This window comes from Acinonyx jubatus, chromosome C1, assembly GCF_027475565.1.
Source record: "Acinonyx jubatus isolate Ajub_Pintada_27869175 chromosome C1, VMU_Ajub_asm_v1.0, whole genome shotgun sequence".
Taxonomy (NCBI): Eukaryota; Metazoa; Chordata; class Mammalia; order Carnivora; family Felidae; genus Acinonyx; species Acinonyx jubatus.
In genome coordinates, this window is record NC_069381.1 from 134,068,480 (window position 1) to 134,096,083 (window position 27,604).

The 27,604-nt window shown below is 36.8% G+C and overlaps 1 long non-coding RNA gene across 1 annotated transcript in view; it reads right to left on the reverse strand.

Annotated features, from left to right (window-relative positions):
* LOC106966955 (uncharacterized) overlaps positions 1-27,604 on the reverse strand; it is an 89,307-nt gene that overhangs the window by 58,304 nt on the left and 3,399 nt on the right. Inside the window, exon 2 of the long non-coding RNA XR_001428856.3 lies at positions 23,121-23,213. This is a non-coding gene — a long non-coding RNA (uncharacterized LOC106966955). The remainder of the gene's footprint in view (positions 1-23,120; positions 23,214-27,604) is intronic.

The window sequence follows — 27,604 nt, forward strand, 5'->3', positions numbered from 1 at the left end:
TCCACAATATTTATAAACCAAAGTACACATGATTAAATAGGAAATCAAATAAGAAATTATAAAGTATTTGATCTAAAAAATTAATATGCAACCTATTCAAACTTTTGTGATATTGCAAAAGCAGTACTGGGAAAATTTACAGCACTAGAAAAAGGAAAGTTCTTAAATAAATGACCTCAGGTTTCACATTAAGAAACCAGACTAAACTTAACATAAATGAAAGAAATAATAAATGCTAGACACAGAAATCAGTTAAAGAGAAAAAATAGATTAATTCAGTGGCACAAAAAGCTAGTTCTTGTATAAAAAAATTCACTAAAATTAATAAAACTTTAGCCAAGTGGACCAGAAACAGAAACACAAGTTACCAATATCAGAAATTAGAAAAGGGACATATAATCTAATGTTACAATCTAATGTTATTTATGCCAACAAGTTCAAGTTAGATGAAATAAAGAATTCCTTAAATGACAAAAACTACCAAAGCCTACTCAAGAAGAAATGGACAAATTATACCATATCTATTAAAGGAATAGAAGTTTTTATTATATAATGTTCCACAAAGAACATTTCTAGCCCAGATGGCTTCACTGGGAAATTCTTCATAACATTTACAAAATAAAATCACCAATTTTACATATATTTTTTCCAAATAATTGAAAAGGAATAAATACTTCAACTCATTTGAGGTCAATATTATCCTGAAACTAAATGAACAAATACATCAACAATTAAAATAAACCTAGAAATAACTATCCTATATGAAAGTAGATGCAAAAGCTGTAAACATTTTACCAAATAGAACTCAACAATATATAAAGAGCAGAATGCAAAGTACCCTTGATTGTATCTCAGCATGAGAGGCTGGTTTAATATTGAATAGGTAAATCAATGTTATTCATCATATTAACAAAGTAAAGGAAAATGTAAAATCATCTCAAATGATGCAAAAAAATCCAATTTCACACAAAATGACATCTATTTCTGAGAAAAACTACAAGCAAACAAGGACTAAAGGAAACTTCCTCAACCTAAGGAAATCTATAGAAAACCTACAGTTAACATCATAGTTAATTGTGAAATGCTTTCCACCATGAGATCAGAAAACAAGACAAGGATGTCCATTCTTAGCACTTCCATTCTCCATTGTGCTGAAGGTTCTATCTAGCATAGTGAGACAGGTGGAAAAAAATACCCAGATTAGGAAGAAAAAAGTAAAACTGACATTTATATAGGACATCATCCTCTATGAATATTGTCCAATGAAATCTATAAGAACTCTTAAAACTAATAAAGGAGTTTAGCAAAACTGCAGGACACAAGGTAAGTACAGAAAAACCAATTCTATTTCTATATATGTGCAATGAACAATTAAAAGTGAAGTTGAAAAAAACCCTTTATAATAGAATATATGAAATACTTGAGGTAAATTTGACAACTGATGTGAAAGACCTGCATATTAAATTCTACAAACGATTGCTCAATAAATTGAGAGAAATCATGAACATGTTTTAAATTTCCCAATATTAAGGATATTAATTCTCTTAAAATTAAGGTACAGTTTCAATACAATAAAAAACAACATCTTAGTAGAACATTTTGTGAAAAAAAATGACAAGTTGATTCTAAAATTCATATGGAAATAGCAAAGGACTTGGAATAGCCAAAATAAGCTTTAAAAGTCAGGACAAATTTGGACGACTAAGAACACTGGATTTCAAAACATTGTAAAGCTACACTAAGAGAGTTGTGATACTGGAATAAAATTAGAAAAAAAAAAACAGATTCATGGAGAGAATAGAAAGCCCAGAAATAGACATACATATATGTGCAACTGATTTTTAATGGAACAAAGATAAATTAACAGAGAAAATATTTTATGAAAAATGAGGCCTAAAAACTTGGATATCCATATGCTAAAAAAAAAAAAATCAACCTCTATGTATACCTTTCACTCTGTACAATAAATTAACTCAAAATGAAGTAAACACTTTAATATTGGAATGATACAACTGTTTTGGAAAATAGTTCGGCAGTTTCTTAAAGCAGTCAAACGCACATCTACCATAGGATCTAACCATTTCCACCCCAAGAAGTCACCCCAGAGAAAGAAAGCCTATGTTTACACAAAGAGTTTTATAAAAATGTTTATATCTGCTTTGTTTCTAATAACCCAAACCTGAAAACAACCCCAAACCCATCAACAGGTGAATGCATAATAGAAAACTATTCAGGGTGCCTGGGTGGCTTCGTGGGTTAAGCATTATCTGTCCTGGTCTCATGGTTTGTGAATTCAAGCTTTGTATCAGGCTCTCTGCAGTCAAGAGCAGAGCCTGTTGTTTTAGATCCTCTGTCCCCTTCAGTCTTTGCCCCTCCCCCACTTGCTCATATATACTCTCTCTCTCAAAAATATATAAATATTTAAAAAAATACTATTCAGCACCAGCAAAATGACTGACTACTGAAATATACAACAATATGGATGGATCTCAAAATAATTATGGTGTGTGAAAAAATCCAGACCAAAAGAAAGAGCACCTAATTCATGATACCACGTATTTAAAAAGTTTAGGAAGTACAAACTTACGTATACTGACAGGAAGAAGATCAGTATTTGCTAAATTTGGTAGAGGATGGGGTGCTGAAAAATAAGAGGGAGGGATTATGAAGGGCTAAAATGAAAATGTTTTGGGTAATGGAATATATTCATTATTTTGATTCTGATGATGGTTTCATGGGGGGATATATAGGTCAACATTTTTAAAATTATGCATTTATATATATGTGCACTTTATTATTTGTAAATTATATCTTAATGCTGTTAAAAAATAAATAGAACTCATAAGGCTCAGGAAACGACAGGAAGCAGAATACTTAAGACACACATACTTTGAAGTCTACACTAGAATGGATGAACTTTGACCATTCCTCCCCATCTTTGTCCTTTTTCTTTCGACTCTAATTCTAAGAGACAGACAGACACACAGAGATAGACACACACATGTACATGGACACTGTATGCACAAGGAGACACATACACACACAAAGAAAGGCACATAGAGACTAGCACATGCATGCAGACACATGCACGTAGAGGGAGACAGATACACATGGACAGACACACATACAGGGCCACAGAGAGAGACAGACACACATACAGAAGCATGGGGGGTGCAGAAAGACAGAGGGACAGAGAAGGGGGGAACACAGAGACAGAGGGAGGGACTTCAGAGGAACACAGGGAGGGCTGGGAGAGGGCCACACAGAAACAGAGATACACAGACACACGCTGAGACAGAGAGAGATACAGGGACATACACCAAGACAGAGGGATACAGAAGGGGAGACACACATGGAGGAGGAGACACACACACAGAGATACAGAGAAAGAGACATACAGAGACATGCACACAGAGACACACAGAAAAAGAGACACATGCACAGACACAGACATGCACAGAGACAGTGACAGACACTTATTTTCCTGACTTGTGTCATTTGCCTAGGAGAGGGCACACTACTTCGAATACTCAAACTCAATGACCATTGGAGAGAGATAATTTTTCCCCCCAAAAGTTTGGTATATTATGAAAAGAAGAATGAATTTCCAAATTAAATATGTTTGCATTTAAGTAAATATATTTATTCCAATTAACATTCCATATTTATTGATGGCCTACTCCACCCAAGACAAGCAGTGTACCAGGGCTTGAGGATACACAGGTGGAAAGGCATCCTTCCCAGAAAGTGGTACAGTGGGGGTATGTATATAAAAGAGGTAATTTGAAGATTCATATGGGTTCTTATCCTCTAAGTATCAGGTCCTGCCCAATTCACAAGACTACCTTGCAGCATGAGCCGGCACATATTGGTAGAAAGTGGAGAGAAAGTTACAAGGACACAAAAATAGAAAGAGGTGACGTTGCAGGGGTGATGAACACCTGGCAGTGGGCATTTAGCAAAGACGACTGGAGTAAAGCAAGCTCTGTTAAACATAGTCACAGAGCAGTGAGCAATTACAAACCAAAATTTTAAGCACTTTCTGCAAATAGTAAAACCGACCAACCAACCGTCCTACAAAGAAAGCAGAATAGCACAGCATAGGTGAAAGTCAGTTCAGGATCCGAAGTTGTGATCATAAGAAGCATTACCTGAAGCATACTAGAACAGACTTCTAGAGATTTCACCAGTTCATTTAACAGGAAGAATTCTGTGATAGGTCAGCACATCACATCTGTGATGGAAAACCTATGCTGACAAACTTCTGTCACTTATGGGTGACAATTGACCTAGAAGTTAAGCGCTCTCCTCATGTTCTGATCAATTTCATGTTGATACTATCAGTAGCTACCTTATGTGTATTATTATGAATGCATGACAGAATGTGCATAAATCCCTTAACACAATACTTTATTCAATGAAAGCTACAAATAGGTTAAAAATTATTATCAGAACTTCACTCTATATCACCTAGTTTGTTAATTCTATTTATATTAGCTATATAGTAACATATAATCTATACATAATAGTAACATATTATATAATACATATAGTTTCTTATACTGATCAAATATCTATTAAAGAAACTCTCCAGTTATAGTCATTGCTAGATATCTATTCTATAAGCAACATTAGGACACACAGAATACTTTACTTACTCATTCCTCACTTTTTCCCCAGTGTCCAAGGAAAGTATATGGTATATATTTGTTGAATAATAAGAATGCTTTGGGTGAATTCCATCTAAATATAGCAATCAGGATTCCATTGGTCATCATCAAAAGATCAGTTATATAATACCAGGGAGACTATCACCTAGTTACCTGAGCAGTCTATTCCTAATTAAAGTTAACAATGACAGAAGGCCACTATCTCTCTAACATGTATAATTCTAGAAGCTTGAAGCTGCTCTTCCAACCTTCAGATGTGATGTTATCCCATATGTTTTAATAATGTGGTTTTAAAGAATAATTTTCATATCTTATATAGATAGAAATATATAATCGTATGAATAGGTTTATAGACATACATACACATATATATGTGTGTGTATATATATATATATATATGTCAGTGTGTGTATACACACACACACACACACACACACGTCTTACAATGGATCAATAAAAAAATAAGCCAACCATTCACTATCTTGCTTCCTTAAATCCTGGGAGATTCTCATATGATAGCTCCAACAAATAACTAGAATGGGTCTTTGACCACATGCAGTACAACACAGGATATGCTCATTCAGAATGAGATAGTCTATGCTAACATTTATTCAATTTTTTTAGTTTTATATTTTTGAAAATATTGATCACTTTTTAGAATCACATATACCTACTTCATATATCTATCACATATTTTATTATTAGAAGTTTGGACTATAATAATGCCAACAGTAAAGTCCTAGCTAGCTAACTTTTTTCTCTATAGTTTTTATGGGGGCCTCACTCTCTAATCAGGATTTTGAGCCCTTCAATTGCTGAACTAGCAAACTGTTTGTAAGTTACATATGGTCCTAGCCGAAACTGCAGACTTTGCAAGACTTTCCAAGAATTTCAGAAATGGCACAAAAGAAAATATTAAGTGTATCCAGTAGTAAAGGTATGATGAGGAAGACACATTCAATGGCAGAGTCAATTTGTTCAGAAAAAGAGCAGCACAGGCAATCAAGATAACCAGTGTTACCACATTACCCCGAGAAAGGTATTGAAAATTCTGGCCTCCATCTTTGCTAGAGATAAACTCATCACTTCACAGCTCAAGCCATCCAAAATAGAAAATGCCTGATTCTTACTCTCTCACAATTGGGTGAAATAACAAACCAAGTAAAGGAAAGCTTTTTCAATGGCCAGAAAAGCCACCTTCTACCGTCCCTCACCCCCCTCACAGAAATCCTTCAAACCAATCCATGTACCATATGAAATTAGATGCATTAAATTTATTTTACACCATCTCCATAATAGCTTTGGACCAACAACTTAGCAAACTAATGAAAGTAACTTCTGACTCCAAAGTACTTCTTTCCATTTAGAAATATTTCAGCCAAGGAGTTTAAAAATATATATATAGAAGGCAAATAATGTCATAAGAGAAGTGAATTGTAATTAAAATAGCATCCTGATGACGAAGAGGAAAGATGCATGCGTGACTTTGCCAGGGCTTATGCAGCAGGGGCCTTTTTGGAAGTTGGAAACGAATGGATTGGCCAGAGTTCATTTTGTTGTGCATGGAGCTTCCTGTTGGCTGGCCTGACATAGGGTGTTATTAAGCAATTTGGTCTGGAGCATCATTATTCTCCATGAAGAATTTAAAGAAGATCTTGACTTGAGCCTATTGCAAGAGGAATCATGCTGTGCCATGCAGTATAAAAATATCATCAGTCTTATGCCCCTGGCACATTCAAACACCTAGTGGGATGAGCCAGGCACCAATGTTCAAGGTTTTATATAAGGTAACAGCTGCTTTGGTCAGACAGTTAATTAAATATGTTAATTTCCCATACAACCAACAGTAGCGACAACAGATCAAAGAGGGATTTTATGACATTTCTAGGTTCCCTCCTATACCCAGGAGGATGGATTGTGCCCACATCATCTCCCAGTCTCCTTTGTGCAGTAACGCTGCATTTCCCCTTTGGAAAGAGCCCTGTTCTATGACACTGCAAATATTGTACATACTTTGGTACCACACTAACCATTGCCAATTGTCACCACTCCAGTCTTGAAAGGCTATTTGGGTCTGATCCCATGCTAGTGTTTGGTTAGTCAGTAAATATCACAAATCATGCTGAAGGTGGGGAATGGGCTGTTTCTCCATTTGTGTCATTCTGGCCTGGCATTTATGTTTTATTTTTGTGAAACTTACAGAGCGCAGATTATAAATCACATAAGAGTCATGAGTAGATGACATCCTAGGTAGGGGGAAGCACCAAAAGATTGCTGAGATGGTGTTATCATTTAATTACATGGAGTGCCCAAAACTGAGAGCACATTGTTTCAACATACTATGCAAATGTGCTTTTCTGGCAGTATGTGGCACTACGAAAGGAAGGAAATGTCTCAATTTGTGAAAAGAAGTCATCATACTATCTCAGAGTTCTAAATGGAACAGTGACATGGAACGATGGAACCGCCTCTAATACTTCTGCATCAGACATGAATCTTCAAAGATTGCTGGGGAGATGGTATTCTCATTGTGACAATGCTACTGCTTTCAAGCACCTAAGTGAAAGGTTCAGAGAACGGCTATTAAAAATCAGCTGGAGCAGGCAAGGCTTTGGCTAATTGGCATTCGGGCAGAAATATTTATCAGCCTACAGGTTTCTCAAGGGACTTCAAAAGGCTCATGGTTGTTGATTAGGGAATCGATACTTTTATTTTCATGCCTAATGTTCCTTTTTTGGCATGACTTTTGGATAGCACAGGTATTGTCCCTAATGCTTAAAAATATCTACATATCTACAAATATCATTACATTTGAATGTACAGTGATAAGGTGGGAAAGGCTAACAAACCAGGGTTTCTGTCATAATTGCCAGCATGTCTATTTTTTTTTTTTGTAAAATGAGGGACTTGAGAGAATAAACTTGGAGAGTATATCCTGGTCTGATTTTCTATTTGAGAAAATGTATTAAAATCATAACAGTTTGACCTATCCTCAACCAGCTGGTGACTTTGAGCAATCTGACTATTCTAAATCTCCAAAATTTTGTGTATCTAAGTACATGATAAATGTGAATGTAATTAATGAATTGCAATGTGCTATAAAATATTACTTAGAAGATTCTGTTTTAGATGTATAGTTCATGCTCTCCGTAAAGAATAGGATTTTATTTCAAAATCTCAGAACAACGATATTGGCATAATTTAATCCAAGCCCAAAGGCCTGAGAATCAGAAGCTCTGATGTCCAAGGTCAGGAAAAGATGGGCATCCTAGCTGAAGAATACAGAGACAATTTGCCTTTCACTTTCTTGTTCTACTTGAGTCCTAGTGGATTAGATGACTGCCCACATGAGTGAGGACAGATTATTTTACTCTGTCTGCTGTATCACATGCCAATCTCTTCCAGAAACACCCACACAGACACACTCACAAATAATGTTTTACTACCTATCTGTGCATCCTTTTGCCTATTAAAGTTAACACAAAATTAGCCATCATAAATGACTATTAACTTCCCTTCCTTTTCCTAAGGTCATCCACGGGATCAGTGAGAATTCAAGTAGAAGACAGCATAATCAACACCACAGGGTTAAGGAGAACTTCTAGGGCACATGAGAAAAGAAAAGTCCAACATCTGTTTGTTTAATTTGATTTCAAATCTCTACGTCCGGTGTAGGTTTCTCCTGAGGGAACAATTGTGTCCTATACATAGATTCTAACTATGACTACATAAGACAAAATATCTTTCTGGTTGAGAGAGGAAGGAAGGAGTGATTCTTAAAATTATGGAGTCAGAATTATCAAGTCCACTTTAAGCATATTAAATATATATGGCTTATAAACTATTAGGAAAAATGGTGATAATTGATATGAAACTACCTACTCTTTCTTGAATGGGCAGCTGGAGGATAAGAAGGGCATGCAACTAATAGTTTCCTGCCTTACGTTGGTGTATTACTCAGGCATCTCTAGAGAAACAGAATAGATGATACATATATTTAAAATAAAGAGATTTATTATAAGGCATCAGGTCATATAATTATAGAGGCCAAAAAGTCCCATGACCTGCTGTCTACAAACTGGAGACCCAGGAAAATGCCACAGAAAGCTTCTTTGCTTTCTATCTGACATTGCATACTATCTCAAAAAATTGAAATTAACATAACACTTACATGGAAAACATTTGGAGTAAGGTCCGAATTAAAATTCAGTCATTTCCCTATGCTTCCCCCCATCCCGTTTTTTAAGCCTGCTTTCACCACAAATATTTTTAAGTTAATAAGTAGTTGGCACTGGTCTAAATACTTTAGATATATTATCTCTGACAAACTCTGTACTAATGTTATAAGGAAATTTACTTTCCTTACATGGAAAGAATATTTCACTGATGAAGAACCCCGGATATACAGGTGTAAAATAACTTGTCCCAGGTCACTTAGCCAGGGAGTGACTGAAGATTCCAACCAAAGATTATTTGGCTTCTTAACCAATATCCTTAACATTCTATCCCCCAACTTCCAAAGGCTGAAGCTAGAGAACTCAGCAAGAAGTAGCTGGTAGAAAGTGGATAAAATAATTATCAATACATTAGAATGGAGCCTTAGGTATAACTAATCTAACAGTCTCATATTGTTATGGAGGAGGGGAAATCTAGGTCAAGGGTCTGGAGAACAAGCAAACCAAAGAGAAGAGGATAATGAACTTGGATAAAGGACAAAGAGAAGGTCTCTAGTGAGTGGCTAAAGAACTCATGCTTTCATCCCAAGTTATTCTTAAAAAAATAAATAAAATAAAATATAAAATAAAATAAATTAGTTGTGATTCTACTTTATATTTGAATATTGTTTTTCAGTTTTATAGAGTATTTTAAAACAGTTTTCCTTATTTAATTTGATCCCTACAGAAACTCTATTATATAGGGAGGACGATATTATAATCTCAAGTTTATGGATAAAAACCTAAGATTTTAACTACAAAATGATCTTGAAATGGCATAACTAGCAGATCTAAACTCAAATATTTATTTGGTTTTTTGATTTGCTTCTAACTGCCAATGCAGTGTTCTAACCACATTATCCCTTTAAGGTAACACCAGGTTACCAAATGCAAATGTAACAAATACTAAAAAGGTAGGATAAATTTATGATTACCTTAGAAGCGTTAAACTCAAGTTAGAAACAAACGAAAGGAATTGCGTTGCAATACAAATAAATGTAAAAGTCGCATTTAGATTTAAAAGCAGACACTACTGAACTGAAGGAATTTCCTTGTCACAGGCTTGCTGTGGATCAACAGTGTAGTAGAATTGTTCAGAAATTAGGAGAAATACTTCGTTCTGGGAATGGGAGTGACAACTTTGTGTTCTCTTCATTGGTCGGAACAAATCAGTTTTGAGTTCAGTATTTGGTAGGCCGTTGAAGAGAAATATTGGCAAGCAGAAGTCCAGGGGAGGTGACAAAGTGGTGAGGTGGAGTCAGGGAACAGATGGGTCTTTTGTGTAAGGCAACTAAGGGCATTGCCCAGCACCACATGTAGAATTCTAACACTCCCCAAACCAACGTTTTCTTTTATCCACACAACACTGTTGAATAGTAGGAGCTAGACTTATTCCTAGTTTGCAGATGAGGAAAGTGAAAAGTGACCATTTCAATACTCAGGGTAGAAAACAATTCTCTTGCCACGAAAGAATTTAAAGATGCACTTGAAAAAGTATGCAATTATGCTAGAGAAATCCTAACATCAACTAGGTCCTATATTTATTTGCCTTGATGTTCTCTTATTACTCTCTGTGCTCTTGGGCCTCAAAATTCAACTGGAATTAAATTTATTTACCTTAGTTAGCATAAACATTAATACCGATATTAATATAAATATATAATATGTAATATATACATTTTATAAAATACAGATAACTAAAATTTAAATTGTGTTCTCAATTAACCTAACCATTTTCTAGGTCATGAAATTGTGAAAATTTATATTTCAGCACCTTCATAAAGTGTCCTTTTATTTCAGTACTTGAATAATTGAATCCTTTCTTCGCTATTACCGCTTCTGTTTTTTCCAACTTTTGATTAATTTAGAAAAATTGAACCATTAGGTAAACAAAAATAAATTTCAAAAAAGATTTCATCTCTGTTCTGACACCAATTCTGACACCAACTACAATTGAATTCAATTCTGGCACTAACCACGTGTGCCTGATTCCACAAGTTAGAGGCAATGTTCTCCAAAAGACTGCACTCCACTTAGATGTCACAAGTCTTGGGTGCCACTTCCAACTGACAGACTATAAATTGTGTTCCTACAATCCCCTCTGGTTAGGTCATTTTCTAGAATTCACAGAACTCACCAAAAGCATTATACATATAATTATAGTTTTATTATAAAAGACATAGATTGGGAACAACCAAAAGGAGAGATACTTAGGGCAAGGTCTTAGTTAGGGGAACTTGGAATCCAGGCATATCACCTTCCTAGCACATAAGTGTGTTTATGAACCAGGAGGCACCACCATGTTCATGGTGCAGAGTTTTTATTGGGGTTCCATTACTTAGGCATAATTAAATCACGGACCACATAATTGAAATCCATCTCCAGCCTTCCTCCTCTCTCCATCTGAAAGCAAGGTTGGTTGAAAGTTCCAACCCTCTAATCACAAGACTGGTCTTTTTGGTGAAAGACTCCTCCTATCCTGAACCATCTTGAGGCTCCCAGGAGTCACCACCTTGGCATAACAGAGACACTTCTATCACTCAGGAAATTCCAAGGATTTCTGAAGCTTTGTTCCAGGAACTAGGAACAAAGACAAGATATATTTGTACCTTGTTATTTATCTATCCATCTGTCTATCCATCCAGTGGTCTATAATTTAAGCAGTTTAATGTTATTTACTACAAAAATGGAAGTACGTTTTTTTATACAACCTATACGGCCTTTTTACACAACCATATTTAAACTTCAAGAAAATATTTAGTAGATTTAGATCAGCTATTTAAATTTTTTTTAATGTTTATTTATTTTTGAGATAGAGAGATAGAGCATGAGCAAGGGAGAGAGAGGGAGACACAGAATCTGAAGCAGGTTCCAGGCTCCAAGCTGTCAGCACAGAGCCCAACACAGGGCTTGAACCCATGAACCCTGAGATCATGACCTGAACTGAAGTCAGACACTCAATCGACTGAGCCACCCAGGTGCCCCAGAGAGGGGTTATTTTTAAACACAGGAAAATTCCAGTTAAAAAAATTTTTTCCCTTTGCTGATCATTAACCAAGAAATTAAGGGATAGCTTTTATTGATTAGGCATGCACAGGATGATTCTGAGGACTCCCTATGCCTCACATTCCCTAGAAGTTTGTTATCCGAGGTTAAGGACTAATGGTCACATTGGAGTAAAGCTAAGTTGCACGACTGGAAGGGATTTGGAATGTCTTTCCCAACCTTACTGCAAATGAAGCACTGGCTTTGAGCTTTCTCTTTACTAAAAAGCATTTTAATGTGATATTTTAATTAAGTAGCTCTGCTTAACCAACAACTCAATCTGATGCTTTTCACGAGGATTCTTTTTTTGATCTAAATATATCTCTGGGACAAAAAGTACATTATCATTTATGTCAGGAAGTGACATGATCTTCGTACTTGTTAATCCATAAATAAGGATATGTCTATCACAGGCAGAGAAAATGAAGGGGTGGGGAAAGAAACAACGCATATCGGCAGGGTTTTAGTGTGTGTCTAGCAGAGCATGAGAAAATGAGGATGATGCTGGGTTAGCTTTCATTCTATTCATCACTGAAGTTGTGGGAATATTACACAGAGATACTGTAGTTCCTTAAGTCAATATAATGTGCATGCACTTTACCAGGTTTATAGGTTTACCAAGATTTTGTGGTGACGTTTATACAAACTTTAAAATTAATTCTGAGGTCTAAAGGGAACAAAGTCCTGAAAGTCCTGTTAGATGGGATGGAGAATAAATGCACACTTAAGTGTTGATGCTGATGCTGGAATGGCAGAGGAGGATTACTGTTGTCTGCTCCTCGTCCCTGAAATGACATCTTTTTTTTTTTTCCCCCTGCTAGGGGAAAAACAGACTATCTGGTATTTTGACAAGCAAGAGTTTATAAACACTAGAGAAAACTTGGACCTTTGGCAAAGGAGGGATTATGAGAGGGGGTGGGGACAAAGAGTCTGACCAAGAATATCTGGATGAAAAGAAGCCACTGCTAAGCCACACTGCTGAAGAATCTAATGATAGGAGTTTTAGCTGCAGAGAAGGGTGAGTAGCAGGTTAGGGCCATCTCTTATTTCTGTTATCATGGCATTGAAAAATTTGAATTTCTAATAAAAATCATTTAGGCTAATTTCTAATTAACTTGAGACACTGAAGAAGAAAGACTTAACATGAAGGTAGATCTTTATATCTTGGGAGTAAAAAAGGTCCATAACCACAGGATGGACTTGAATGATTTACGCTACCCACCTGGCTGTAGAATTCCTGTAGCTGGTGCTCATTAAGGGAGGAAGGAAGAGGAAGGCAGGGGTCTGAGAAGGCCCCGTTTGAGCCTCACGGAGGCTACAAAGGGGCGAAGCTACCTTGGCAACACTTGCAGTATCTTATATTGACAAGTTCTCCTTTAATTTGCTGCATATCCTTCTGTGTCGCCTAGCTACCGTAAAGGATTCATTATTCATTAAATAAGTGATGAATATATACAAAAATTGCAGCCACACGGGCTGCACAAATGCATTTTCATATTATTAACATGGTGCCAACTTGCAACTCTTCGAAGTCTGAGTAAATGTTTTGACAAGAGGAGACAGTAAGGACAAATAAGAAGTAGCAGTCTTGAAGAAATTCAGCCCCACTTCTAACAGCTTTAAAGTCTTAAGAGTGTTTTCACTGGGGCAGTACCAGATAAATTGCTCTTATATGTGCATGCAAGAGGCTCAAATTCCTTTGAAAGTTTATAATTTCTCATGGGAAAACACAACATAAAAGTTACTTTTACTCATAGAAAAACAAAACCATATTTTCCTGTCAACCTTTGCTGTTGGGAATTTCAAACTTTTTACATTTTTTTCCTGTGATTCTTAGCTGGCCCAGGGGACAGGCGTTTACAACATAATTTACTTTCAACGTGTCTCTGTAAATCATTGTAATACTCTCTATTGCTTGCAGGGGTGGGGTGGGGGGGGCGGATAGCTCCCAATGGGGCTTCTTGTCCCACTTTCCCTAGACTCCGACAGCCCAAATATGAACAGAAAGTTTCCCTTTTAATGTCCAGCCTCAAAGACACATACACACACAAAAAATCATACAATGAGTACAGGTAAAGATAGAACTATGGGCAGATTTCCAGGGAAAAGATTACTTTTTAAGATTAATTAGGAGAGGGGAGATTTGCCCTAGGTGACATGGAAATTGTAGAAATGCTCAAGTCATTTTAGAGTAGGTAGGTTGCCCTCAGCCAAATGACTTAAAATTTTTTTTTCATAAAATCCTAAGGACCTGTAGCGTGCTTTTGCCAAGCTGTTAATATCAAGGATCATTCAGTTTTACATGAGAATTTGATGACTTAGACACTGGTTGAACCTTCACCTTTTACAACCTTAATGGGAATTTATTAGCTATTTCACAGTGTGTAAATTTGAATCTAGGTCAGATGAGGAAGAAAAATAGGGCATATCCAGGCCTAAAGAGTAACCTGAAAAATAATATATCAGAGCAAAAAAAAAAAGGTAAGGTGCAAAATTAAACAGATGATTAAAAGTATCTTAAGCAAGCAGAGATTTGAAGACAGAACCTAATAAATCAGGACTCTACAAAGACCATTTGAGCCAAATTCACATGACCAGTGAGCCTGATTCCTACACAAATGCTGCAGATGAAGGAGTTAAAATATCATATTAACCTGCTTCTGCTAACTGTCCGTAACAGGAAGTGTAACCCAGGTGGGTTTGATATTCATAAGATTAAAGCGTATGCCTACCATCAAATGGTCACCACATTAAAGCTGTTTTAATGAGGACTTGGAAAGATAATGAATGAATGTCCCTAATTCACCACAGAGAAGACAGCATGACCTCCTGCTGACCTCTTTGCCGCCAGGTATCTTAAACAACATATTAGTTCTGCTTCAAGCCAAAAATGGGATGGTCCGTAAGATAAAAACAAGCCAAATGCTTAAGAGAATAACTTTTGCCGGTGTTAAAGCCAGAAAAAAATTTCTCCCTGGAGTCCTTATAAAAAGAACACTGTGTAACAGGATGAAAACCACCCTCACTGACACCTTTATCTCAGACAGAGCCCTCCGCTACATGAGGCTGTTTCCTACAGCGCCCCTCAACACTGTCCAGTGACATCATGCCAGAAAAATACCACTAGGTAAAGGCTTGGGTGGAGAACTATTATTGAAGGATAGGACTCTCTGCTGGTTTAACTTAATCCTGAGTAAATTTTAGAGGATTTCGAGGGACTGCTTATCTCTCAGGTAAGCCTTCATAAATATCAAGCATTTGATAGATTTACAACAGCAGTGTATTAGAGATTGTACTTGCTGGGAACTACTCAGGGCACAGCCAATTTATTGTAATTCCAGTTGTTTTTCCAAGCAGCAAGAGTAGGGAGTAGGTCTTTGGAGGAACGGAGGACCTAGTGACAGCTTTTCCCAACTAAAAGACAACTTGCCTTCTGCTAAGAGATAAACCAAAGGAGTAGCTATGGTTAGAGAAGAAGAGACAGGGAAAGATTCTAGAGCCTATGGTGGTCACTGAGCACAAGAACTGTCAAATAAGGTAAATACCAGTGAGAATTCACTTTAAGACTTGATCAACACAGATACAGTGAGTAAATACTTTACATTACAATGGTTTCAGATTTTTTCTCTGGAAGAAAACAAACATGTTGGATGGAATTGGAGTTTACATGAGCCTTGCACTGGGCTAGTTTTCCTAAATAAACTTATCAAGAAAGCCTACAGCTGTATTCAATGAATATTGTGGTTCATCTGTATGTGCACAGCCTCAGCTTTTTAAGGAGATCTTTAGTTTAAAATAGTGAAGAAAATTTAAGCAAGAGGGGAAAATCCTCAAAATTATTTTCCAGGCCAGATTTATTTTGGCAGTCACATTCAGGAAACTATGTAGTGTACCAAGTTTTGAGTATTGTATTTGGACACTAATCCATAACTGTAGTCATCAGTTTACTGACAACCATCTGCTTGGACACTACTCCCACATTTTAATAAGTAATGTTAAATTAAAATGGCAACAGACAATTCTGGCAGCAAAAGTGAAAGTGGTAATAGCACCCTTGAACCCATATAAAGAATTAGGAGTCAAACAGCAATACATATATAATTATCCAAACGCATTTAGGTAAAGGGTACTTTCTTTCCCTTTTTCCATTACAACCACGATTCTTAAAAGAATGATCTGTGTTCATCTTTGCTTCTTTATCTGTCACTTTGCTACCCACGGCAACCTTGCTTTTGCAGTACATTCCATTGAGTTCCAGCTTTCAACTCAAACTAAATTTTCTGTCATTATCTTACTTTACCCGAGCCATTCAATGTCACGGAGGTAATAACACGGCTTAATAAATGTTGAACACCCTCTACACTCTGGCGTTTTCTTAGTCCAGCTACCGCATATATCTCAATGACTCCCCAATAGCCACATTTAGCTTAGACCTCTTAAAGAAGTATAGACCTACATAATCAGTGACCTACGATACGTTTTTAAATAAATGTTTCACAGGTATAGTCAAATAAAAATGTTTAAAACCAACATAGTTTTATCTATATCACCCACTTCTATACAACATTCCCCAAACCTGCCCTTCTGTTTAGTTCTGTCAGAATCTCAGGGAAAAGAACCACCATCTACCCCATTACTCATGCCAAAATCCTACAGACACGGTTGATTTATCTTTCCTTTTTCAAAAACCAATTAGTCACAACATCCTGCCCATTAGGTTGCAAGTGATTAAGAATACAATATAAATTTGTTTAAAAAATAAAAAGAACAAAAAATCAATGGCTCTTTTACCTGAAAAGTTCAGTCTTAATCAGCTTTATGGTGGAAATTCTTGGGCCTTCTTAGAGGTCTTTCCATCTCTTAGCTTTGCTTTATCTCTGTGTTGTTTCCATTGCTGGTAGGCTCACCAAATTAGATGGTTGCTGAGGGCTCTACATTCAGCCCATCCTCTTAACAATTCCAGCTAAAAAAACAGTGTCCCTTCCTCAAAATCTTAGATAAAGAAGTCAAAGAACTTAATCTTAGTGTCTCTCTTCAGACTGAATTGGAGAAAGCTCTTATCTCTGATCCAACAGCGTGGGTAGGAAGAAGCAGAGTCTGATTGGCTAGTCTGAATTGCATAATTCACACCTGGAATAAAGGTGAGGTCAGAACCACCACGTAAGTCACAAGACAGAAAAGCACAACAATTAGGGTGCTTTAACAACCAAGGGAAGTGTGTGCTAGCAGAATATTCCAAGAATATGCATTTTCTTTTTTCTGAATGAGCAAAATATAAAAAAATAAAAATAAAGGTGCTAGTGTTAAACTTTAACCTTGATATAATGATCACTATACATTTGTGAAAAGCAGGCATATTTTGGAAATCATCTGAGTTCCCTTAGCAAGCTTCTGTCTGTATTTGTCTCCTGAGCCTGCAGTGATTTTTATGCAGAGCAAGACATATTGGTTTTACTCTTTTAAAATGAATTATGGATTTTAAAAATGGATAATTAATTTATATTTTCCTAACTTAAATAGCAGAATACTAGTTCATGAGAGAGACTGAAGTAAGAGTAAAAGGTGCTTTTTAGTTTGAGGAAAAAACTCAGGAATGACTTAAATCATGGCCATTAAGTATATGAAGATTTTTTCATACTAATTTTACTCACCAGCTGTTCCTTGCCACTGCAAACTAAACAAAGAGGAAAGCTTAATTTCCATAAAAAGGATTTAGATTAGGCACAAGGAGTCTGGTGTTTCCATGCAGACTGAATGCACCTGTAGCAAGAGCAGATCCTCAGGTAGCTGCGAAAAGGAGTCATGCTTAGCCTACTGCAATCACATAATGATGGCTTCATACACCATGCTGTTCTCTGATCCCTTGTGATTAAGGAAGTAGAAAAGCTCTGAGCTGGGTGCTAACATGTAGTCACCAGGGGAAAGAAGTTATGCCTTGCTCTTCTACTTCATTTCTAATAAGCTGTGAAAGATGCTATCTGCCCAGATTGGTTTGTACCAGAATGTTTTCAAAATTCAGGAATTGGAATCACCTGAAAGGCTTGTTAAACCACAAAGGGCTAGGCCCCACTGGCAGATTCTGAGTCAGTCAGTCTAGGATGGGCTTGGGAATCTTCTTTTCTAAAAAGTTCCTAGGGCTTCTGGATGACTTAGTCAGTTGAGTGTTCAACTCTTGATTTTGGCTCAGGTCATGATCCCAGGGTCATGGGAGGAAGCCCAGTGTCGGGCTTCCACATTGAGCATGGAGTCTGCTTGGGATTCTCTCTCTCCTGCATGTGTGCATACTCTCTCTCTCTCAAAAAAAAAATTACATTTAAAAAGTTTCCAGGTGCTTCTGAAGCTGCTTCAGGCATCCCACTTTGAAAACCATTAGCTTCACCATTGCCCATTGTGGCAAAAAAAAAAAAAAAAGACTTTGGGGATTCTTTTAAAACTAGGTGATTCTGAAATGCAAGTACCCAAGTAGTTCCCTATACTTAATGAATTAATTGTAAGCTTCTATAAGCAGTATTTTTTAAGAATATGTTGTATCAAATTGGAGCCATATAAAAGGGTTTTCTCAATTTTTCTTCACATTCTAGGGGATCAGAAATCTTACTTCTAGAGAAATCTAACTTGTGGATTCCCCCAGATTTTTCTATCTCTTAGCTCCACTCTTTCCCTGACGTGTCTCCAGCCAACATACTCCCATCCTCACTTGAAAAACATCAGACTTTCAGAGAATAAGGCCTGGGTTTTTATATTTTTACAAGACCTGACACTCAGTGAAAATAAAGTATTCAACTGGCCTAGTGTCTTTCCAGTGGGTCCTTGTGGCTAGGTATAATCTATCCAGCAGCAGTATTCTACATAGATTCCTAAATGCTACATCTCAGGCAACTTAGATGGAAGAGGAGATAGGGTACTTTTGAAAGCTCTAAGTTTTCTGAAAAATGGTTCAGAAAAATGGTTATGAGGGAGACACTGAAATCAAAATATCATACAGAGAATCTGAATATAATTGTTTGGTGACTTATGAGCATGGGATAAAAACAGTTTTTCTAAATGGACATTTGACATAAAAGGTGATTTTATTCAATATGCACGAAAAACAAAATTATAAATAAATTAGGAAATCACAATGAGAAAAACACTTCTTGAAATGAACTCTCTTTTTCTCTTGAATGAACTGCCTCCTGGGTTATCTTGAGTAGTTCACTCAAGAACTTGTGAACTACTCAAGATAGGTCAGAAGTTCCAAGGCATGTCCATAGTAGAAGTTCCCATTGGGTTTGGGAAAAAGTGAGAATCCTTCTGCTTTAAGTGGGTAAAATTCTTCCCTTACTCTTTTGTCTGATGCGCAGCGGTCAGTTCTTTGCCAAAGATGCAGAAAGGAGATCTTTGAGTGATTTAACCCAATGTTTGCTTGTCCTCACGTCCCTCAACCTTGGAGGTCCCAGGGCTTCAGTTTATTAATAACACTTTAATGTTAACAGAGAAGTCTCCTGTCAGTTGAGAACCAGTTTAATAAACTAACAGAAAGTGATGTCCCACCAACCATGTTATGTATAAGGAAATTAAGACTGTGAAAAAACTCTGAGATAATACATGTACAGCACTCACTTTAGGGTCCGGCCCATAGGAAGCTGCTAGTGTACATAAAGCATAGTACCTCTGCAGGAATTTATACAGATTGGACATATAAACTGTCCATGGTGATAAGTTCGGTAACAGTATTAGGCTTGAGAGCAATGGAACAGCGAAGAGAGTTAGCACCTCAGTGTGGAGAGACTACAGAGAGGTTCTCAGAACACAGAACCTTAAGTCCTATGTGGCAGTTCAGCACGCAGACCAATCATCACATTTACTGAATGGATGCACAGGAACACATACGATTTCACCATGAAATTCAGATAACATGAGACCGCATTCTGATGCGATACAAATATATTTGATCAGAACTCCTTTTTTTCCCCCTTTTTGGTTGAATTATAGTGCGTATTCAGTGGTTCTCAAAGCTGATGATTCATGAAAATAGAGGAGCTGCTAATAATCACAAACACTAGATACTGCACAAGTTCCGATTCCATTTCACAGATAGAAAAGAAGGTATGGTAGAGTAGCAAAGGGTTCCATGCTTTTAAAAGTCTCCCAGGTGTTTCTGGTTATTGGAAAGGTCTGGAAACCATTGGTTTAATACAGCTGTTTTCCTCACTGACTGAAAACTGGGATCACCTGAGGCGTTTTAAAACTATCCAAACCTAAGCCCTGCCCTAGTCATCCATATTTCATTTTGCGAGTTCTCCAGGTAATCGTAATGTGCAGCCAAAGCTGAGGGCCACTAGTTGAAGCATATGGGTGTACTGCACTTAGCAAAAAATGGTGGGTGGGGAGATGGAGGGAATAAAAAATGTTAGACTTAAGAAGCACTGTTATGGAGGTTTTATTATGAATTATAAGTACTTTGAATCTGCTTTTGTTATTATTGTTTTACTCTCTTGTCAACTCCCAAAGCTTGTAAAGACATAGGGGAAGGTAGATATTAATTCTGATGCTAGTTTCCACTAAGCAATTCAGCAGTGCTTGTAGCCTGCAGTGAGAAGAAATGAAGACACATTCTTCAAGTATCCCAGGCTGAAATGAAATACAGTCTCTGTTCTTTGGAAAGAAATAGTACAGCTTACCAAGTCCTTTTACCCCATAAATTACAGTGTGTGGCCAATCCCAATTAATGAATGTTCAATATTCAAAAACATGTTTTGGGGAGAATATCCTAAAATTTCAGAATTCTTTTCTTTTTTCTTTTCTTTCTTCTTCTTCTTCTTTTTTTTTTTTACTTGAGAGAGAGAGAGAGAGAGAGAGAGAGAGAGAGAGAGCGCGCATAAGCAGGGGAGAGGGGCAGAGGGTGAGAGAGAGAATCCAAAGCAGGCTCTACTCTCAGCACAGAGCCTGGCACAGGGCTTGATCCCACGACCGTGGGATCATGAGCTGAGCTAAAACCAATAGTCAGATGCTCAACTAACTGAGCCACCCAGGAATCCCCAGAATTCTTTTGTTGAATGTAATATGTCAAATTAATTCAAATTAATTTTAAAAGAAAAGAAAAAGATAGCTAAGGTGATTAATAAATCAAGTAATCATTGCAAACTGAAAACAAGTTTTTGCAAGTTTTGCAAGTTTTGAAACTCAAGGAGACATCATATTTTGAAAGGGATCATAATTCACTTATGGTAGACCTTTCTATTTTAACTACCTATATGCAATCATTAAGGGCAGGCTTTCAAATGAGGTGTGTCCTTGGTGAGTCCTCATTTGGGCTGTTCTCATGGAAGATGAATGTTCTAACACTTTCCTTCAGTGTGAGCATTCATGGTTCTATGTCTGTTGTTTAGACCTGTTGTTAGAACCATAGACATAGAAATCCTTGAAGCCGTTGAATAAGAAGAAATTAGATATTGTAGTTAAGATTAAGATAAATTTTGAATTAAGTTTGTGGTTCAAATGCTACCATGAAACAAAAATGTGAAGTTGTTTTCCAAAAGGTATATCTTCTGTAGTTCTGGAGAATTCGATAAATAAACTCATAAGTAGATACAAGCAATAGAAAAAATTTAACTTTTAATATTTATGGCATGGGGGGTGTGGGAATATTTCCAAAGTAAATAATATATTTAAGATTAGTTAATGATAAACATTCTGCCATTCATCTCTCATCGAATTGGTATAATTCTTTTGTCCTATTTTTGGAGAAAATTTGCCAGTGGTTTCTCCATGGCAGCTGACAGAGCTTTAAAGTTAGAGAAACTTTGGCGTGTGTGTGTGTGTGTGTGTGTGTGTGTGTGTGTGTGTGTGAATTATCTGTTATTTATTTATGCAAGGTATTTTGTCTTCCCTCTAAGCAGTCTTTTCTCCTTATCTTACTCTGTTTTGGGTAACCTGAACATCTATGGTGCAATAGCACTATTTTAATACAACTAAAATCTGAGGGAGAATGACATTCTTTTTGGCTTTTGTCTGAACTTGATTTTGAGGTTTCTGTTTAATGAGAATACACTTTTTAAGTTTTAAAGCAAGGAAATACTCTTGTGTATATTTTGCGTTAAATGCCAAAAATCCTTTATATAGGTCATAGATGAAGCCTGAGTGTAGGCCATTAGTTAATAAGCAATCATATTTATACCGTATATCATTTATTTATAATATATGAATGTTTTATGTTGTGTAAAGATACTATAGCTGCTTCCTGGTTCATCTCTATGATGAAATTTCCTGCATTGTATTGTAGAGTATGGAGTGTGACACAAGTCAAATGAGTAGGAACAGTTATCAATTCACGACTGCTATCCCACCTCAACCCACTTATGATATTATTTCTCTTCATGGAACTCCTCATATCCCATTAAATAATTAAAGAGAACGGTTGATTTATTTTGCTTTCCTATACCTATAATGACCTTGAAAGAGGAAGGCAAGAAGGGAAACAGAATGTTGATCCTGTTAATAACTACATGCAGTCTTTGACCGTGGTTTGCTCGAGCAAGAAAAGAGAGCTCAATTGTCTTCTTCCTTAGCAGGCCCCTTGGGGTGGGGAGAGCACTCCAGTTTGGACCGAAAAAAAGCATCCCTTTGTTCTCAGCAGGTGCCAGATTGTTTTTGACATATTGCCCATGTATATGTTCACAGGTGCATGTGTGTATGTCACATATAGAGAAGTTTCCTTTATAGAGAAACCAAATACCAGGTAAACCTTGAAAGGAAAATCAGATCATGCTACTCTGTCGGGTACGATCAGTATTCTTTCTTTCAAAGAACACATAAGTGCATACATCCTAACTGTCTCATAGTATTCTATTGAGAATCTTCCCAAGATTCTGTATCATTGACTACTTTATTATTTTTATATTATACAACAATCTAAAAATAAATTCACAATATACTGTGAATATTGATAACAAGTTATATTTTGTGTCATACCACTTGGTTCCAACGGTTGTGAAATGCTTGTAAATGTTTTTTTTCCCCTCTTCAAAAATTTACCACTCTATCATGGTTGGGTAAAATGTCATTTTTGCTTTGATTTGGTTTTGTGTAAAATGAGATGTTACCCACTCCAGGCAATCAGGGTCTAAAGTTTTACCTCCTCTCTGAAGCTTTGCTAGATATTGCTTATTCATTCACTTATTCATGTAACAAGTACACGTTAAATACTCACAAGTGAACTCTGTCCTTTCCCAATAGAAAACCTCTACTGAACTTCTACTCCTGATGTTTATAGTCACTCTTGCTTCTTCTATAAACAAAAGCTCTGGAAAAAGCAAGCAAACAGATAAACAAACAAACAATAGCTCCAACATTTATACTATTATTGTAGTATTGCTGTCTTTCCCTAACCCACATTAATTTTGTTAAATTGCTTCTTTGTTTTTCATTTATTTTTCATTTCTATATTTTTTGTTGAAGTATAGGTGATAGGCAATATTACACTACTTTCAGGTGTATAACATAGTGATTCCACAAGTCTGTATGTAACGCTATACTTACCACAAATGTAGCTACCATCTGTCACCACACAACACTATTATAATACGTTGACTATATTCCCTATGCTGTACCTTTTATTCCCATGGATTATTCATTCCATAACTGAAAGTCTATAACTTCCACTCTCCTTCACCTATTTGCCCATCCCCCACCCCTTCCTCTCTATCAACCATCAGCTTGTTCTCGATATTTATAGGTCTGATTCTGCCCTTGATTTGTTTTTGTTTTTCGATTTCACATGTAAGTAAAATCATATGGTATTTGTCGTTCTTTGTCTTATTTCACTTAGCATAATACCCTCTGGTTCCATCCATGTTGTTGCAAATGGCAAGATTTCATTCTTTTTTATGGCAGAGTAATATTCCATTGCCGGCATATACCACCTCTTCTTTATTCACTTATCTATCAGTGGACACTTGGGTTGCTTTTACGTCGCTTCTTTGGATGTCTACCACAGTGTTAACACACACCTCTCAATTGTTTGTGGAATAGGAGGTCCTTCATAAAGCCTTAGGTCTCTACTATGCTTGTTATTATGATTATTCCTCATTGGAAAGTAGACCCAGAGACTCATAATGATGGAAACCTCCTGCACTCATCTCCTGGGGCTGCTGTAACAGAGTAGCACAAATGGGAAGGGTGTGGGGGCTTCAACAACAGAAATTTATCATGCCACTGTTCTGAAGGCTGGAAGTCTGAGATCAAGACACTGTCAGGGTTTGTTTCTTTTGAGAGCTGTCAGGAAGAATCTGTCCCATGCCTTTCCCCTAGCTTCTGGTGGCTTATTGGCAATCTCTGACATTTCTTGGCTTAAAGACACATCACCTCTATCTGTGCTGTCATGTTCACATGGCATTCTGTGTGTGTGTGTGTGTGTGTGTGTGTGTCTATGCCCAAACTTCCCCTTTTTATAAAGACATTAGTCACATCAGGTTAGGAGCCCACTCTACTCCAGTATGGTCTAAACAACTAATTACATCTGCAATGATCCTGTTTCCAAATAAGGCTACATTCTGAGGCACTGGGGGTTCGAATTTCAAAATATGAACTTTGAGGGGCACACAATTCAGCCTATCACACCTTATCAACTGCAAATTGTAGAAAATTAGAGGAGGGGCAGATTTACAAAATGACCTCTGTATGTTTGTTCTTCACCACCTCTTCCCAGTCTTCTTGTAAACCCTACTGTGTCTGGTCAAGGCCTCAATTTTGAAGAGAAGCAAAAGAATATATACTCCATTAGGAAGGAAGGTGACTGGAGATTGTGTTTTGTTCAAGAAGAACGAACGCAGCTTGGGACACATGCTAACATCTCTACAGATGTGTTACTTTTGATCTTAAGTGCTTTAATGAAAAAAATTCTGATGGATAGAATTTTTATTGTTTATATCATAAAAGTATACATTCATGGTTACATATATAAGCTTGCATAAATGTGGTAGTATTATGCACATGCCATGCTTATTATGTTATTATTTTTCCCTGATTTGTATGATCCTAGAAGCCGTATGGTGAGGAGGGGACTTAGGAATGTAGGGTTGCTTCTCTGCCTTAGTAGGTTCATAGCTCTTTGGAGTTACTTATTGAGACACCCAAAATGACTCCAAAGAATTACTACTTGTGTTCAACTTTACGTGAAAACTGGATTATTCTGGGTTTTGGCATCCCATTAGATTTTGGGGATTTGTCTTTATTTACTTCCTTGTGGATTCAACACTGTAACAATTCAATAAAAATTTACCTTTATTTCAATTTTATAGATACTTGTATCTCCACTGCCTCCAGTAACAGCTGATCATGTTAGTACCAGGTGACTATGAAAAGATATTCTCCACAAATGTTAAAATAATTTTACATAACTGTTTTCTAGTTTGAACTTCGTGTATTGTCATTGATTGCTTGTGTGTGCGTGTATGTGTGTGTGTGTTTGTGTGTGTGTGCACATGTGAGAGAGAGAGAGAGAGAAGATGAGAGAGAAATTAAGTTTACATGCCATTTACTGAGAATTACTGAAGCCACAAAGGATGCTTCTCTATGGATTTTTTTTTGTTTTCTTTTGTACATATCTAAACTCAGTACACTTGGCGATTTTGCATGACTCTGTGTCCACCCAGGAGTAAAAAAATATCTAGCTCTCACAGTGTTTATCCTGTTCATAACATTTGCATTAAAAAGGGGGGCACACTGGACTCACATGAATGGAGTTACAGTATAAGGGATTGTTTCTTGCATTGCAATAAACCGATGGTTGAAATCTGTCTGACTGGAAACATTTCAATGGAAAATGAGGCTGCAAGTTTCTGAAAACAATTCCATACACAATGCTTGGCGGGTAACAATGATTGTGCTAGGTGAAGATCTTAGAAAATGTGTGTGTGTGTCTGCAAGCAGTTGGATAGTTCTTTTCCAATTCTTCCAGACAGATTGGCTTCACTACATTTTTACAGTTTGAATGATTTTTTTTTTCAAGATAAGATACCACCAGTCTAATACCTTTTCTGGCAGTGAGCAATGAATGTCTTCTCAATAGTTTTAGAGTCTGTCTTATTGTTGTATCTTATAAATGGTATTAACATGGAGTATAAGAACTAAGAGAGAACTAGGGAATACATTTTGTAATATTTCACAAGGTCTTCTGGAAGCTTAAGAAAGCTAAGAAAATACTCTTGTAAAACTTGTCCCCTGACCCAAAACTTCCGATCCCCATCCCAGTAGGTTAAACCACAGATTCTGAACTAAGCCTGAGGTTTCTCATTTTATTTTCAGCTTTTAAGATTTGCATAGTTAAATCTTTGATACGAACAATGAAAGGATAGAACGCAAGCTTCTTTAAGGAACATGTGCTCTGGGGTTCTTTCTTTGTTTGCTAAATTTATATAGCACCTTTGACCTAAGGTCTAGGACACTTTCTTAGGTCAGCTCCATCCCCACCTTTTTAAAATTGATCACTTGTGATGTAATCTGTGAATCACCCCAGCGACTCCCTCTGAGCTCCCACTGGCATCACGCACTCACTGGCTGCTCATGTCAGAACCACAGAAAACCACAGCATGTCAGATCTATGCAACGCCAGCTCTCCGCGGAGAAAGACATCCGTCAATGTCTTATTGCAACCGATGCCCTCTTTGGGAATTTTTGTTGTAAAATGATGGCCAGGAGACTAATAAAAAAAAATCTACACAACTACAAAAAGGTGCAATTGGTTATTATTTTGGCCCCTGTTTATTTCCATCGAAAAATGAGTGTCCTAACAGAAAATGTGCGTTGTGTTACTTCTTTAATACTCCTGTTAAAAGCCACACAAATCTTCAAGAAGAGACCCGATCCAGTTGAAAGCAAGTAAGAAGAGACAAATCAGGGGTCTGGGAAAGGAGAGTGATGGCCAAGCCAGAGCAGGTTTACTTCTCAGGGCAAAGCTACTTTTCTGATGAGTAAGCTTTTCTCCCAAGCCCCTCGGTTTCAAAAAAGGAAGGATGATGGAAACTGCCTTGGTTAATTGTCAGCTCACACCTTTCTTTAATGAGTTTCCTAGAAGTTTATGGTTAGGTTACCCTGGTGACTCAGGTAGGGTTTCCATCAACTCCAGCTGAGGCTGTCAGAATAGGAAAATGGGGGTCCATTTTCTGATTAATGAAAATAATAATTATGTACAGATGAAAGCAAAGAGAGAAAGCAAAGAGCTTCCATGTTACTTTAAACAAAGAAGAGTTAAGGCCTTATCTTAACTATGCATTGGCACCGCAATGCGAAATGGTCATGCAAAATTAATTTTTAATGTGTTCAATTTATATTAAAAATTTCTGCAAGTGTGTGAATTTTTTTTCCAAGGCTGGAGTGCTACTTCATTTACAATATTCCCTGAAGGTGTTTTTTTTTAAAGAGACTCTTAAACTGAAGCCATTTTAAGGGTTTTATGAGACATTATGTGAGCTTTCATATGCAAGTTAGTCGTTAAGTACCAGATATTATATTCTGTAATATGCTTAAGTGATATTAGAGGCTGTATATAGCCTGCAGTAATGGCTATTGCTGCTTTTTTAATTTATCAAGAAAATGTTGCTTAAATAAGGAGCAAATCAATGCTGGGTTGTACAAAATATAAATGTAAGGAAGTAACGGTATTTTTTTATATACTTGCTTCTTCCAGCTTCACTG